This window comes from Gracilinanus agilis, chromosome 3 (genome assembly GCF_016433145.1).
Source record: "Gracilinanus agilis isolate LMUSP501 chromosome 3, AgileGrace, whole genome shotgun sequence".
Lineage (NCBI taxonomy): Eukaryota > Metazoa > Chordata > Mammalia > Didelphimorphia > Didelphidae > Gracilinanus > Gracilinanus agilis.
The window spans coordinates 532,651,596-532,667,720 of NC_058132.1; positions in this window are offsets into that span (position 1 = coordinate 532,651,596).

The window sequence follows — 16,125 nt, forward strand, 5'->3', positions numbered from 1 at the left end:
TCTTTTATTATTCCAAATGAAATTTGTTATAGTTTTTTCTAATTCAGTAAAGAAGTTTTTTGGTAGCTTGATAGGTATGGCGCTAAATAGGTAAATTAATTTGGGTAGAATTGTCATTTTTATTATGTTAGCTCGTCTACCCATGAGCAATCAATGGCTTTCCAATTGTTTAGATCCTGTTTTATTTGTTTGGAAAGTGTTTTGTAGTTGTTTTCATATAATTGCTGTGTTTGTTTTGGTAGGTAGATTCCTAAGTATTTTATATTGTCTAGGGTGATTTTAAATGGTGTTTCTCTTTCTACTTCTTGCTGCTCTAGTGTGTTGGAAATGTATAGAAATGCTGATGATTTATGTGCATTTATTTTGTATCCTGCCACTTTGCTAAAGTTGTTGATTATTTCTACAAGTTTCTTAGTTGATTCTCTAGGATTTTTTAAGTAGACCATCATAGCTTAGTCTCCTCCTTGCCTATTTCTTAATGCTAATTTTTTAGTCTTCTTACTTTATTGATTTCAGGATGGAAGGTAAAATTTTTTGTTTGTTTGTTTTTGTTTGTTTTAAAATCAGAAACTGAGAGTCTAAATGCAGATTAAAGCATACCATTCTTCACTTTATTTTTTCAATTACTTTTTCTCCAGTGTAAGCGATATGTGTCTTCTTTCACAACCTGATGAGCACAGAAATATATGTTATTTAATAACACATGTACAACCTATACAATGTTATCTGCCATCTACAAGAAGGAGAAGAATTAGTAGGGAGAGAGAGAGAGCATGGGTCACACAGTGTCAGAAAATGATAATTGAAAATTGTATTGACATGTAATCTAGAAAAAAAAATTAAAAAGAAACCAAATGGAGGACCTCTCCCATGTTTACCTCAACATATCTCTGTTTATACACCTATTTTCATATGTTCTGTGGTCTTGAGGAAGAATTGCTCCTCTGGTTTTCTGAAATTATAACTATCATTTTCTCCTAAAATTCCATCTCTTCCCATATTTTAAGAATGCTAGAAAGGGCAGCTGGGTAGCTCAGTGGATTAAGAGTCAGGCCTAGAGATGGGAGGTCCTAGGTTCAAAGCTGGCCTCAGACACTTTCCACCTGTGTGACCCTGGGCAAGTCACTTGATCCCCATTGCCCACCCTTACCACTCTTCCACCTATGAGCCAATACACAGAAGTTAAGGGTTTAAAAAAAATAAAAAATAAAGAATGCTAGATCTCACTACTTATTCTCTGTTTCTTCAATTTTTAAACTGCTTTCTTTCATTTTGTTTCAATGCATGTCCAATAAAATTCCCTATATTAAAAATATTAACTTTATTTGGTTTTTCTGCCCCCTAAAACTATGATTCCATTTCTTCCTTTTTATTTCTCAGTAATTGAATAAGTGGTTTACTCATGTTTTCTCCAATTTTTCAATATACATTCTATTCTTAATCTCTGCCTTCCTGTTTTTCCAATCAGATCACCGACATGATTCCATAAAGTAATCAAATACTATCCCTGATCTGGCTGAATCCAATGACTTCCCTCTTTTCAATGCTTATCTTCTCTAACTTTTCTGCTATAAATGGCAGAGTTGGCAACAACCTTTTCTGATTAATAATTCTTTTCCTTGGCTTCTAGTATATTTAAATACATTGGCTTTTCTTTGACTTCTGTGACTAATCCAGTTCTGTGACTTTTGTGTTTCCTTTTTTCTTTCAGTGCTTTATTTTTGCATATTACTAGAATGTTACTAAAACATGGCATGAGGCAGGGTTGTTGATATATTTAGTTAAGACTTGCTCAGTAGACTCTGTGAGACTAGAGACCTAAAGCAGATAATTGGGGAGCAAAGCAAAAGCTCAAAATGTCAGATGCATGACTAAGAAAATAGAATAAACTCAGCTGATAAGTATTATAGAAGATCAGTGCATCTGGAAAATGGGAACTGAGAAGTTAAAGCCAGAACCACAGAAAAAAGTAGCTGAAAGAGCGGATGTTTCAATCTCTAGTCTCCTTTTTATGGCATTTTTGTATGTGGCAGTCAGTAGCAAATCAAAGAATCTCAGAGTAGAAAGAGACCTCACAAACTAACCAGACAAATCTTTACCAGATCGAAACAAGTGTCTCTTCTACAATATAACAGATAAGTAATCATCTAGGCTTTGTTTGAAAACTTCAAGTGAGGGGGCACACCCTGCCTCCTGAAGCAGCCCAATTCTCTTTTTGAACATGAGAAATACCAAATAGCAGGACAAAAATGAAAACTCTTGTCTTTTTGTCGACAGGAAATGACTCTTTCTGCTGTATGAATCATTCCTGAATCAATTAGATGAACACAACGATGATGACAAACTCAAATACAAATAAGAGCCATTAAACCATACAATATGACCCATATAGCAGCATATTAATTCGTACAATACCATACTAATGTTACCCATACTCTATTGTGTTTTTATTTATTTTATTAAACATTTTCTAATCACATTTTAAATGTGATTTGGATCCACTCTTGGGAGTGTTATAAGCTAAAGCTCAGAAGGCAGTACATTTGGCATTTGGTTGTACAATCATATCCTCTGACTAATGAGAGCAAAGATCAAAACTGAGGCAAAATGAGAAAAAGAAAAATAGATAGCATGCAATTAGAATGACTCCAATATAACCTATGCAAAGAAGATATTGATGAAAATGGGGAATGAATGGGAGGATAAGACATAAGTTTAACACATGTAGATCAACTACTTTGTCAGACATTTTGTCTCATTGCAAGCATAGTGATAAAACAACCAAGGGGAAGAGTGGTTTAGAATATAAACTCATTTTAAAAACCTTATGGATAATGATAATAGAAGATTATGAGCAGAACAGTGGAAGCAAAATAAGTTTAAAGAAACTGAGACACAACTAAATAAAATGGTATAGAGAGCACGTAAGGATGAAACTACAAGGAGGATATGAAAGATGAAATATAGAAAATCTGCATGGAGATTTAAAAAAATATTTCACCAATTACATGTAAAAAGTTTCAAAAAGTTTTCAAAGAATATTGAGTCTTGAATTCTCTTGTCTCCTTACTGTAATGAGGGAAAAACAGAAATGGGTTAGAAAAAGGAAACAGAGAGAAGTTTGCACAGGAGGAGTGTGCTGGACCTTAGAGCATGTTGTGGAACTGTATTCTGGAATGTGAGGAAAATATAAAAGTGGACATAGAGAGTTACCAAGGGGTGCTTTTGGACTTCCTGTGATGGATGGGAAGAGCCTGAAGCAGAAACTTCCTCCTGCTTTAGATCCATGTGAGCCTAGGAGGGGTTTGGTTTCCTGTCCTCTGAAGCTGAATCTATCAACTCTATTGTCCAGTTTGGATAAATCCTTCATTCTCTGTCATCCATTCATATTTCCTGCCTCCTGCCAGAGTGTTTCCAGCTGCTCTGAAGATCTTTGCCAGCAAACCAGCAAATTGCCTGTGGGAAAGGCCTGAAGCCATCTTAGTCCAGACCCAGATAGGGTTGAGCCCTCTGAAAAAAGGTTCACCCCAAACTACGCTGAAGAACTATATTGCTAACCAAAATTTATCTGGGAGGATTATTACTGTCAGGTAGTTAGATAGCTAAGAATTATAGATAGCCAGAGTAGGGAAGTAAGCAGCTTGGAAGACCAGAAGAAACCCCTTTGCAGAGGTTGTAGAGGTGGAAAGGTTTAGCTAGATCCCTTAGTTTAGGGAATCCTATCCCTTAATCCTCCCTTCCAGCTAACTGTGATTTATTTATTTATTTGTTTTTTTGAACCCTTAACTTCTGTGTATTGTCTCCTAGGAGGAAGAGTGGTAAGGATGGACAATGGGGGTGAAGTGACTTGCCCAGGGTCACAAAGCTGGGAAGTGTCTGAGGCCGGATTTGAACACAGGACCTCCTATATCTAGGCCTGACTCTTAATCCACTGAACTACCCAGCTGCCCCCAGGTTACGATGATTTAAAATAAACCCTTTCTTGTTTTTTTAACTCCATCTAAGAGTCTAAGCATTATGCTGGTCCTTGTGAGAAGTCATTCAGGCCCTCCTCACTGTAGGTTACCAAGAAACCTTCAATCTTGGTATCTCACTATTAACAAAACCATGAAAACTCATCAATCAAAAATATACACCTATTTCACCACTCTTTCCCTTTCCCTTTCCCTGTTGAGAAAGTAGGCAATCTCCTGTAAATTTTACATATACAATCACATAAAACATTTTTCCATGTTAATTCTTTTGTGAAAGGAAACTAAAAAAATAAGAAAGTACAAACAAATTTTCTTTAGTCTGAATTCAAATTCTGTCAGTTCTTTTTCTCTTGAAGCAGATGGAATTTTTTTTATCATAGTCCTTTGGGATAATGTTGGATCATTATATTGCTGTGGTTATTCACAGTTGTTCATTATACAGTATTCTTGTCACTGTTTTACAATGTTCTCCTAGTTCTGCTTATTTCACTCTGTTTCATTTCATGCTAGTCTTTCCAGGATTTTCTAAGCTATTCCAACTTGTCATTTCTTAAAGTACAGTAGTATTATATAAAAATATTATGCCTTAACTAACTCAGCTATTCTCTAATTGATGGATATCTTCAAACTTTCCATTTCTTTACCTCTACAAAAAGTACCACTTTAAATATTTTTGTACAAATAAGTCCTTCTTTTTGCTTTTCATCTCTTTGGGATACAGACGTAATGGTCTTTCTGAATCAAAGAGTATGCACTGTTTTATAGCCCTTTGGGAATAAATCCAAACTTCTCTCCAGAACGATTGGAATCATTTCACAACTCCACCAACAGTGCATTACTGTCTCAGTTTTTTCCCACATCTTCTCCAAATGTTGTCATTTTCTTTTTCTGTCATAACAGTTAAATGATAGATGTGGGGTAATACCTCAGAGTTCCTTTAATTTGCATTTCTTTAATAATAATTTAGAACATTTTTGAATGATTATAGAGAACTTTAATTCCTTTGTCTAAGAACTGCCTGTTCATATCCTTTGATTATTTATCAATTGGGGAATAACTCATATCCTTATATGTTCAAGTTGTTTCTCTATGTCTTTGAGAAATGAGACCTTTATTATGACTACTATGTATTTTTCTCCATCTTATTTCCTCCTTTTTACTTTATGGTCTGCAGGTCCCCCAATTTGCCCTCTTTTCTATCAGTCCCACAACTCATCCTCTTTTTTCCCTTCCCATCCTATTTTCCTATAATGTAAGATAGATATCAATACCAAATTGGTTGGATGCTCATCCTTCTTTGAACCAATGCCAATAAGAGAAGTTTTCATGTGGTTATTTTCCCCATCTCTCCTTCTGCTGTAGAAGCTATTTTTTGTGCAACTATTTACCCCATTCCATTTTTCTCATTTTCATCTTATTTTTTTTATATTGTCCCATCATATTCAACCTACACACCTTCCCTTTGTTAATGTATACTCCTACTCACTGCCCTAATAATGATGAAGTTCTTTGGAGTTACAAGAATCTCCATGTAGGGATTTATACAGTATAATCTTATTGAATGACTTTTAACTTATCTTTTCTGTTTAACTTTTTATGTTTCTCTCGAGTCTTATATTTGAGAGTCAAATTTCCATTAAACTCTGTTCTTTTCAAAAGGAATGTTTGAAAGTCCTTCATTTCATTGAATAACCATTTTTTCTCTGAAGGATTATGCTCAGTTTTTCTGTGTAAATGATTCTTGGCCGAGTTTTCCTAGCTCTTTTGCCCTTTTGAATATCATATTCTGTCATCTGATCCTTCAATGTAGAAGCCGCTAAATCTTGTGTTATCCTAACTGGCTCCACAATATTTGAATTATTACTTTTGGGCTGTTTGCAACATTTTTCCTTGAGCTAAGAGTTTTGGAATTTAGCTCTAATATTCTTGAGAGTTATCCTTTTGGGTTCTCTTTTAGGAGGTGATTGGTGGATCATTTAATTTCTATTTTGTCTTCTATTTCTAGAATTCCAGGGCAGTTTCCCTTGATAATTTTTTGAAAGATGATGTCTAAACTATTTTTTGATCATAGCTTTAAGGTAGTCCAATACTTCTTAAATTATCTCTCCTGAATTTATTTTCTAGGTCAGTTTTTTTCCATAAGTTATTTCACATTTTTTTTCTATTTTTCCATTGTTTTGACTTTGATTATTTCTTGATGTCCCATGAAGTCATTAGCTTTCACTTGCTCAATTTTATTTTTTTAATACATGATTTTCTTGAGGGAGCTTTTTACCTCATTTTCCATTTGGCCAGTTCTATTTTGTAAAGAATTCTTTTCCTCAGGAAATTTTCTGCCTTATACGAGGTTCTTCTCTTCAGTGCATTTTTGTATATCTATTATCATTATAACATTTTTCAATCAATACAGAACATGGAGGGAATTATTTACCGGCTCCAGGTAACTCTCTTTTATTTCTCAAGATTCATTATCCCCTTCTTCCCAACTTCTGAATTTAAAACATAAGACTTCAACATTCATGTTGACATTCCCTAAATATCATCAACTGCTAGTTCCCAGGCATCTTCAACTACTATGGTCCATTCCCTTATTCCACCTCAACCTCACATAAGGATGGTCACACCATGGATCTTGCCACTGAACACAATTTTTTACTTCCATAATCAAAATGTTACATTCTTTATTCTGATCCTAATCATTTAAACTTTCTCTAGGCACTATCCTTCCCAAAATGAAAAAAAAATCACATTATTGGTTGAAGACTATGGAATGAATAAATATAGATTCTGTTTTAAACCTAAGAGAAATATGGAGTTTATGATTTAATTTTTCTCTTCATAGAGTAAGTCACTGAGTACCAAAAGTAATGTTTTGAACTACTGAGAGTGAAGGTAAGAAACTTATTACATGGTGAGGAAACTGGCTGGAACAATAAAAACTGACAGGAGAAGGAAACAAACATCTCTTAAGGGTATTTACTCTGTGCCATGTACTATGTAAAGTGCTGTAAAACTATTATCTCATTTGATCCTTAGAACAACCCTTTAAATATGTGTTTCTATGATGTTTCTTTTGCAATTGAGTAAATGTAGAAAGACAGAAGTTAAATGATTTTCCCAGAGTCAAATAGCAATAAATATGTAAGGCCACATTAGAACTCAGGAATTCTTGACTCCAGTGATTTTATCCACTGTGCCACTGCCACTTACTTGCCTCCAATCCAATATCTAATCAACTGAAAATGTTCTCCTTTTTTCTGAGATTCAGGTGAGATGGGTGAAGTTTTTCCTTTAACTACTTAAGAGACAGTGGAAAAGCCAGTTCTAGTGAAGTTGTGGGAAGAAACCAGAAGAAGAGTCAGCTGATAAGAATACCATTGTATGAAGAAAGGCTAATTCTTGGAAGATATCATGAATTGACCTTTTATCTTCATGTTTATCAACCTGAGGATAGTAAATCCTTTCAATCTCTTATTCTCTGGTATGAGAAGGAAATTTTGAAAGGGAAAAGAGAAGTTTTGCAAATGATATGCTTTGAATTGCCTGACTTAGAGTTGATTGGACGATGCAAATTATTGCTTAGTTATTTGCTGTCTGGGATGTCTACAGTGCCCAGAGAAAGCCTACCAGATGACCTTTGTGGTTCTCATCCTTAAAGGGAAGTCATTACTCAAAAAAACCCTTTTAAGGATGATTGTTAGTTAAAAGAGCGTCTAAATCATTTAGATAGAAGAATGGAAGCCAAATTGCCTGGTAGGAGAACACTGAGAAACTGAAGGGAAGAAGCTTTCAGAGAAGGAGCTTTTTTATTCTTTAGATGTGACTGAAAGCACCAATGACAGAGAAGCTTACAGAAAGTTATCCCAAGTTCATGAGATTTCATTACTTCTGTTTTTCTTTGCTTTGTGTGTGTCCACTTTCTACCTCAGATATTGAATCTATTGCTGTGAGGGTATGTGTCAGTCTCATACTGCAAGATTATGTTATTCAAAATCCTGTGACTCTCCAATCTTGTGTCAAAATTTAGGAAAATAAAGTTGGACTTTCTACATAACCTTGATGCAACCAGCACCACATATAGAAATCCCTTTCCAGGTAAATGCAAATATTTTGGGTGAATCTTCATGGAAGGGTATTGAAAAGAAGGTGGAGCACAAATCTACTACTGTAAAATATTTAGCATTACTAGGTATAGGGGAAATAATAGTTGAGGTATTGGGGACAAATTATGTGAATATTAATAGCCCTCAAATATTGAACAAATCAATATACAGGTTTTCCATTCTCATCTAATTTTGGTTTTCTAATAGGCAAAATATGTATATTGTATTCTGATTTACAGGGGATTATTATCTTCTGTTTGATTAAAGAATTTGTCACTGGCATAATTACTTCAATGGCTTCCTTTGATAATGGATATTGTGGAATAGACAGAGATGGACCTCCTCTTGTTCTAATTCTGGACCAGAATAGCTGATTTAAGTAGGCCTGCATCAGTGGATAATGTAACCCAGAGAGATTTGGGTATAACTATTGGTATTTAAAAAGTTGAGTTTTATACATTTCTTGAGTATCTAAAAAGAGTACTAGGAACAAATTCAGAGATTCTTCAGGTAGTTCTAATGTAATATCACCATCTTGAGTACATACTATCATGACTCTTAATTTACAAAAGAAATCTCTCCCTAATAAATTTATAGGGGAATTAGGCATTAGAAGAAACAAATGTTCAATGGATAAAGGTCCAATAGACACCATTTGTGGTGAAAGCTTTTGGACTTCCAAAGGAGTTCCTGAAACTCTGACAACACTAATCGAGCCAATAGAATTACAATTAGAATCAGGTGTACTCATTAGCACAAATCTTGATGCCCCAGTATCTAGAAGACAATTGTATAATTTCCTATACCAATTCTCCTCTGAATAAATGAGAAATGGTGGTTTAACAAACTGCTCTCTGGACATTTATTACAATATTAATAATCTCTTAAAAACATTCCTTCATTTGCTTATATTGAGTACCTCTGACTTATTATTATTGATTTTATATTTTTGTTAATAAATGGATATGTTTAGGAACTAATGTTGCAATCATGTGAGTGGCTAATTTTGTGAAAATGAAAGCAGAGCAGTGTGGATGTTCATCCTTCTCTGGGAATCCCAGACCTGGAGCATGAAGTAAATTTGGGGTGTGAGAGAAAGACCAAAGAGGTAGTAGGTGGCACAAACTCCATGTAAAGTTTAACAAGGTGTGGCCCTTCCCTCTCAGGAGTTACATTCGTGGGAACATTACCTGAGATTTATTAAGGGTACTTCTTCTATTGACAGAGACTAACTGGAATGATTCTCCATCTGGGATGTAATTGATACCCATGTGTCACAGGGAACCATTAGAAAAAAATGAATCATTAAAAAAAAAAATTCGTGTACTTTTCTTTTAGAAGCCCATCCATTTTCTGTTATAACTTTTATTATCTAAACAGTTAAGAGTTAATAATCTATTGAATTATTATACCAGACTAAACATTAATGTTCATATAAATAATAATGATATAAAGCAGCTAGAGTACTGGTGCTTATCAATGTATTTCAAACCACACAAAGGCCTCTTAAAGGAATATGACCTGACTAAAGAAATGAAGATATTAAATATATTTATAAAATATTATTAAACGTGTTGGGAAATATGGAGTATTAACTAAAATGTATGAAAAAGAAAATTATAGCTTTATCTATTTTATATAAATTAGGTATAGATATTGTAAAATTCCTAAGATAAAGGTTTCAGGAAATGTTTTGAATTTCATTATAAAGACTATTATATAGAAGAAAAGCATGATGAAGAAAGGTAAAATGATACCAAATTAGTGGGGTTACATATTGTGAAGATGGGATTAACCCTTTTCTGCCAATTTTTAGATTTAATCACCAAAAACAGATACACCCAACTTATCTTTAAGTATGGAGAGGTCTATGACCCACATTTGTGAAAGTGGGTGATGAATCAGAATTGACTGACTGTCCCCCTGGGCAGTCCTAAGCAAAGCTTTAGCTGTAATTGGTCCACATAAAGTGGAAAGAAAGCACAGGAAGTGATGAAAGGAAATGGTCTTTAAAAGTGGCCAGACCTTCCTGTGAGAGGGTTTTTTTTTTTACCTTCAACTTGACCCTGGAGGAGCCCTGGCTAAGGACTACTTTCTATTTTTAACTAGGAGTACCATGTGGGTGAGTGAAAAAGGCTGACTTCCTTTCCCTGGCTTGTTCTGGAGGTACTGACCTCCAGAGAGTCCCCTTGTCTTGGAAGAGTCCTTGTGGTTAAAACTTTTCGTTTGGGCCCCTTTGCTGGGGCGTCTTAAGCCCTGCCTGGTTAGGACCAGGCTGGAGTAAATATCTAATTTCTGATTTCCTTACATTCACTCTTTCTCCTTTTATAAATAAACTACCATAAAAAAGTTATTTGGAATTGAGTAATAATTCCAGTGGACCAAACTCTTATAAATTTAGTTCAACTCTTTTATTTTTACCACTTACACTTCTGGCCCTTACAATATGAGATTAATTATTAGAATTAAGATAGAATAAAATACATTTGAAATTGTCTATACCACAAAATATAACATTATTCACAACATCTATATACTACGTTTACATTTTGGGGAGTACTTTCCATTTGTTTGCTAATTTGATCCTCACACCCCTGTGAAGTAGGTACTATTAATATCCTCATTTTACAGATGATAAAACTGAGGCTAAGAAGAGAAGAGGTTAGAGGAAACAAAGACCTAAGATAGGATTTTTCCCAGGGCAGGAAATATGTTTCTTTGTACAAAAATAGTGGGATACTTGGGTTAGAAATGTACATGAAACCTTACAAAAATGGCAGGTTCCCAAAATTTAGAAAATTATTTGATTATATTAAAATCTAAAAGGCCCTTAAATTGGAATCTTTTAAACTAAAACTACCTGTCAAAAAAGACAATTTGGTGTTGTTGGGACATTGTGAGAAGCACATGCCAATTTCTTTCAAGAAACTATCCAGCAAAAAGATGAAAGACCCTGTGAATTTTTAACTTGCAAGCAAACAAAAAGAGGAAAAATAAACTCTGAAGAACTGAAAGCAATTTTCCTGGAGAAATTATATCATCATAAGGTATATCTCTACATGTTGAAAATATATCTATTTGCTTTGGGTTATGAAAATTAGATTCCAAATTAAGATGAGTTTGTTAGAAGCAGTTAACAAGATGGAATATGCTAGAAATTTATAACATTCTAAGGACTTTTCTTTTGGGTCTTTCTTGAAGTGATTGGTGGATGCTTTCTACATATTCTTTGGTTTATGGTTCTAGTAGATTTAAGGAATCTATTAGGTAGGGTAAACGTTACCATTTTCTGTTCTGAACTATTTATCCTGCTTCTAGTTCTTTATAGCTTTTACCTCATTTTTCATATCTTTCTTCATTTTCCCCTAGAAGTTTTCATGTAATTTTGTGGAAAAAACATTTCCCCCCATTCAGTCTCTGTTTACAGTTGTGAAGGTACTCTTTCCTTCTAGTTTAGATATTTGGATATCTCTCTACCTACAATAATTGTTTATAGTCATTAATAACTTCTTTTTTATTTTAGATTTAAATTTTTTATTTTTAGACAATTTTTCCATGGTTACATGATTTATGTCCTTTCTCCACTCCACAATTCCCCCCACCCCCTGGGGCCAACGTGTATTTCCACTGGGTTTTACATGTGTCACTGATCAAGACATATTTCCATATTATTGATAGTTATACTGAGGTGGTCATTTAGAGTCTCCATCCTAAATCATATCTGCATCAACCCATGTGTTCAAGAAGTTGTATTTCTTCTGTGTTTCTACTCCCACAGTTCTTGCTTTGAATGTTAATAGTGTTCCTTTTCATGAGTTCCTTAGAATTGTCCTGGATCATTGCATCGCCATTTGTAGAGAAGGCCATTACATTCCATATTTACCATAGTGTATCAGTCTCTGTGTACAATGTTCTTCTGGTTCTGCTCCTTTCACTCTACATCAATTCCTGAATGTCATTACAGTTCACATGGAATTCCTCCAGCTCATTATTCCTGTGAGCACATCAGTAATCCACTACCAGCATATACCACAATTTGTTCAGCCATTTCCAAATTGAAGGGCATATCCTCATTTTCCAGTTTTTTCCACTATAAAGAGTGAGGCTATAAATATTTCTGTACCTGTCTTTTTCCATATGATCTCTATGGGGTATAAACGCAGCAGTGGTATGGGTGGATCAAAGGGCAGATAGTCCTTTAGCACCCTTTGGGCATAGTTCTAAAATGTCATCCAGAATGGTTGGACCAATTCACAACTCCACCAGCAATGCATTACCGTCCCAATTTTGCCACATCCCCTCCAATATTCTCTACTTTCATCTTGTTAGCCAATCTGCAATGTGTGAGGTGTTACCTCATAGTTGTTTTGATTTGCATTTTCTAATTATAAGAGATTTGGAACACTTTTTCTTTATCTGAAAATTGCCTATCCATGTCCCTTGCCCATTTATCAACTGGGGAATGGCTTGATTTCTTGTACAATTGTACAATTGATTTAGCTCCTTATATACTTGAATAATTAGACCTTAGTCAGATTTTTTGTTTTAAATATTTTTCCCAATTTGTTGATTCTCTTCTAATTTTGGTTGCATTGGTTTTGTTTGTACAAAACCTTTTTAATTTAATTAAAATTATTTATTTTACATTTTGTAATTTTTTCCAACTCTTGCTTGATTTTAAAATCTTTCCTTTCCCAGAGATCTGACAAGTATACTCCTCTGTGTTTGCCTTATTTACTTATAGTTTACTTCTTTATATTCATAGTATTCACCCATTCTGAATTTATCTTGGGTAGGGTATGAGATGTTGATGTAAAACCTAATCTCTCCCATGTTGTTTTCTAATTTTCCCAGCACTTTTTGTCAAGTCTTTACCACTGATCCTCCCATCTGTCTCTTCACTAAAACCATATTGTTTTGATGAGCACTGCTTTATAATACAGTTTAAGATTTGGTACTTCCAGGCCACCTTCTTTCAAATTTTTTAATTTTTTTTCATTCTTTCACATTTTTCATTCTTTCACATTTTTCATTCTTGATCTTTTGTTCTAAATGAACTTTGTTATAGCTTTTTCTAATACAGTAGTTTCTTGGTAGTTTGATAGGTATGGCACTAAATAAGTAAATTAATTTTTGAAAAATGGTTATTTTTATTATGTTAGCTCGTCCTATCCATGAGCAATCAATGTTTTTCCAATTGTTTAGATCTAGTTGCAATTGTTTGGAAAGTGTTCTATAGTTGTGTTCATATAATTCCTGTGTTTGTTTTGGTTGATATATTCCTAAGTATTTTATATTTTCTAGTGTGATTTTAAATGGCAATTCTCTTTCTAACTCTTGCTTCTATGATGTGTTGGAAATATATAGAAATGCTGATGATTTATATGCATTTATTTTGTATCCTGCAACTTTGCTAAAGTTGTTGACTATTTGCACTAGTTTTTTAGTTGATTTTCTAGGATCTTCTCTAGACCATCATATCATCTGCAAAGAGTGATAGCTTCGTCTCCTCATTGCCCATTTTAATATCTTCAATTTCTTTTTCTTCTCTAATTGCTAGTGTTTCTAGTACAATGTGAAAAAATAGAGGTTATAATGGGCATCCTCGTTTCACTCCTGATCTTATTGGGAATGCTTCTAATTTATACACATTGCAGATGATGTTTGTTGATGGTTTTAAATATATAACATTTATTATTTTAGGAAAGGTCCTTCTATTCCTAAACTTTCTAGTGTTTTCAGTAGGAATGGGTGTTATATTTTGTCAAAGGCTTTTTCGGCATTTACTGAAATCATCATGTGATTTTTGTAGGTTTGCTAGTTGATATGGTCAATTATGAAGATAGTTTTCCTAATATTGAACCATCCTTACATTCCAGGTATAAATCCCACTTGATCATAATGAATAACCTTCTTGATCACTTGCTGGAGTCTTTTTGCTAGTATTCTATTTAAGATTTTTGCATCTATGTTCATTTAGGAGATTGGTCTGTAGTTTTCTTTCTCTGTTTTTAATCTACCTGGCTTTAGGACCAATACCATATTTGCATCATAAAAAGAATTTGGTAGAATTCCTTCTTTGCTTATTATCTTAAGTAGTTTGTATAGTATTGGTATTAGTTGTTCTTTGAATGTTTGATAGAATTCACTCATGAATCCATCTGGTCCTGGTGATTTTTTCTTAGGGAGTTCTTTGATGGCTTGTTCAATTTTTTTTCTGATATGGGATTGTTTAGGTGTTCTATTTCTTCTGCTGTTAATCAAGGCAATTTATATTTTAGTAAATATTCATCCATATAACCTAGAATGCTATATTTATTGCCATGTAATTGAGCAAAATATTTTTTAATGATTGTGTTAATTTCCTCTTCATTAGAGGTTAGGTCTCCCTTTTTATTTTTGATACTGTTAATTTGGTTTTTTTTCATTTTTTTTAGATTTACCAGTACTTGTTTATTTTATTTTTTATTTTTTCCCCAAAGTACCAGGTTCTGGTCTTATTTAATAATTCAATAGTTCTTTTACTTTGAATTTTATTAATTTCTCCTCTAATTTTTTGATCTCCAATTTAGTTTTCATATGGGGATTTTTAATTTGTTCTCTTTCTAGTTTTTTGGTTTGTATGCCAATTCATTGATATTTGCCCTCCCTAATTTGTTAATATATGCACTCATGGATATAAATTTCCCTTTGTGTACTGCTTTGGCTACATCCCACATATTTTTGTAGGATGTCTCCTCATTGTCATTCTCTTTAATGAAATTATTAAATGTTTCTATGATTTGTTCTTTAACTAACTGAATTTGGAGAATCATATTATTTAGTTTACTATTTATTTTTGGTTTGCCTGTCCATATGTCCTTACTGATTATTATTTTTATTGCATTATGATCGGAAAGTTTGCATTTTTTATTTCTGCTTTTTTGCAATTTTGCATTTTTCTATGCCCTAGTACATTGGTAATCTTTGTGAATGTACCATGTACTGCTGTAAAGAAGGTGTATTCCTTTTAGACCTGATTTATTTTTCTCCACATATCAATTAACTAATTTTTCTAGGATTTCATTTACCTCTCTTACCTCTTTCTCATTAATTTTTTTGGTTGGATTTTTCTTGATCCTATGGGGGAAGGTTCAGGTGATCCACTAGTATAACATTACTGTCAATTTCCTCCTTGAGGTCTGCCATGTTTTCCTTTAGAAATTTGTATGCTATATACCATTTGGAGCATACATGTTGAGTACTGCTATTTCTTCATTGTCTATACTGTCTTTAATCATGATGTAATTACCTTCCCTATCTCTTTTAACCAGATCTATTTTTAATTTGGCTTTGGCAGATATCATTATTGCAACTCCTGCTTTCTTTTTCTCATTTGAAGCCCAATAGATTTTCCTCCAGTCTTTTATTTTTACCCTATGTATATCTACCTGCCTCATGTGTGTTTCTTGTAGACAACATATGGAAGGATTTTGGTTTTTAATCCACTCTCCTATTTTTTTTTTTGTTTTATGGGTGAGTTCATCCCATTCACATTTAGAGTTATAATCATCAACCGTGTATTCTCTGACATTTTGGTTCCCTCTCTTTGTCCTGTCCTTTCTTCTTTCACTATTTCCTTCTATACTAGTCTTTTATTTTTAATTAGCCCCCCTAATCCCTCCCTTATTTTACTTTCCTTTCTCCCTCCTCACTTCTTATTCCCCTCTTATTTTCCTTTACAGTCTTTTTTAAGCTATTCCCCACACTCTCCCTCCCCTGTATTACTTCCTTCCCCACCAGTCCCTATGTAACCCTTCTATTTCTATATAGGGCAAGAATCAATTCTCTGCCCCAGAGGATCTGATTGTTCTTCCCTTTTTGAGTTAATTACAATGGACTTAAGAATTAAATATTTCTTGTCTCCTACCTTTTTGACCTTCCAGTGTATTGATCTTTTCCTCTGCTCCTCCCAAGCACTTCTTTATGGAATATAAATTTATTCCATTTTGTCTCTTTTCCCATTTCTCTTAATATTATCTTCTTTTTTTCTTCTAGTTATATATATA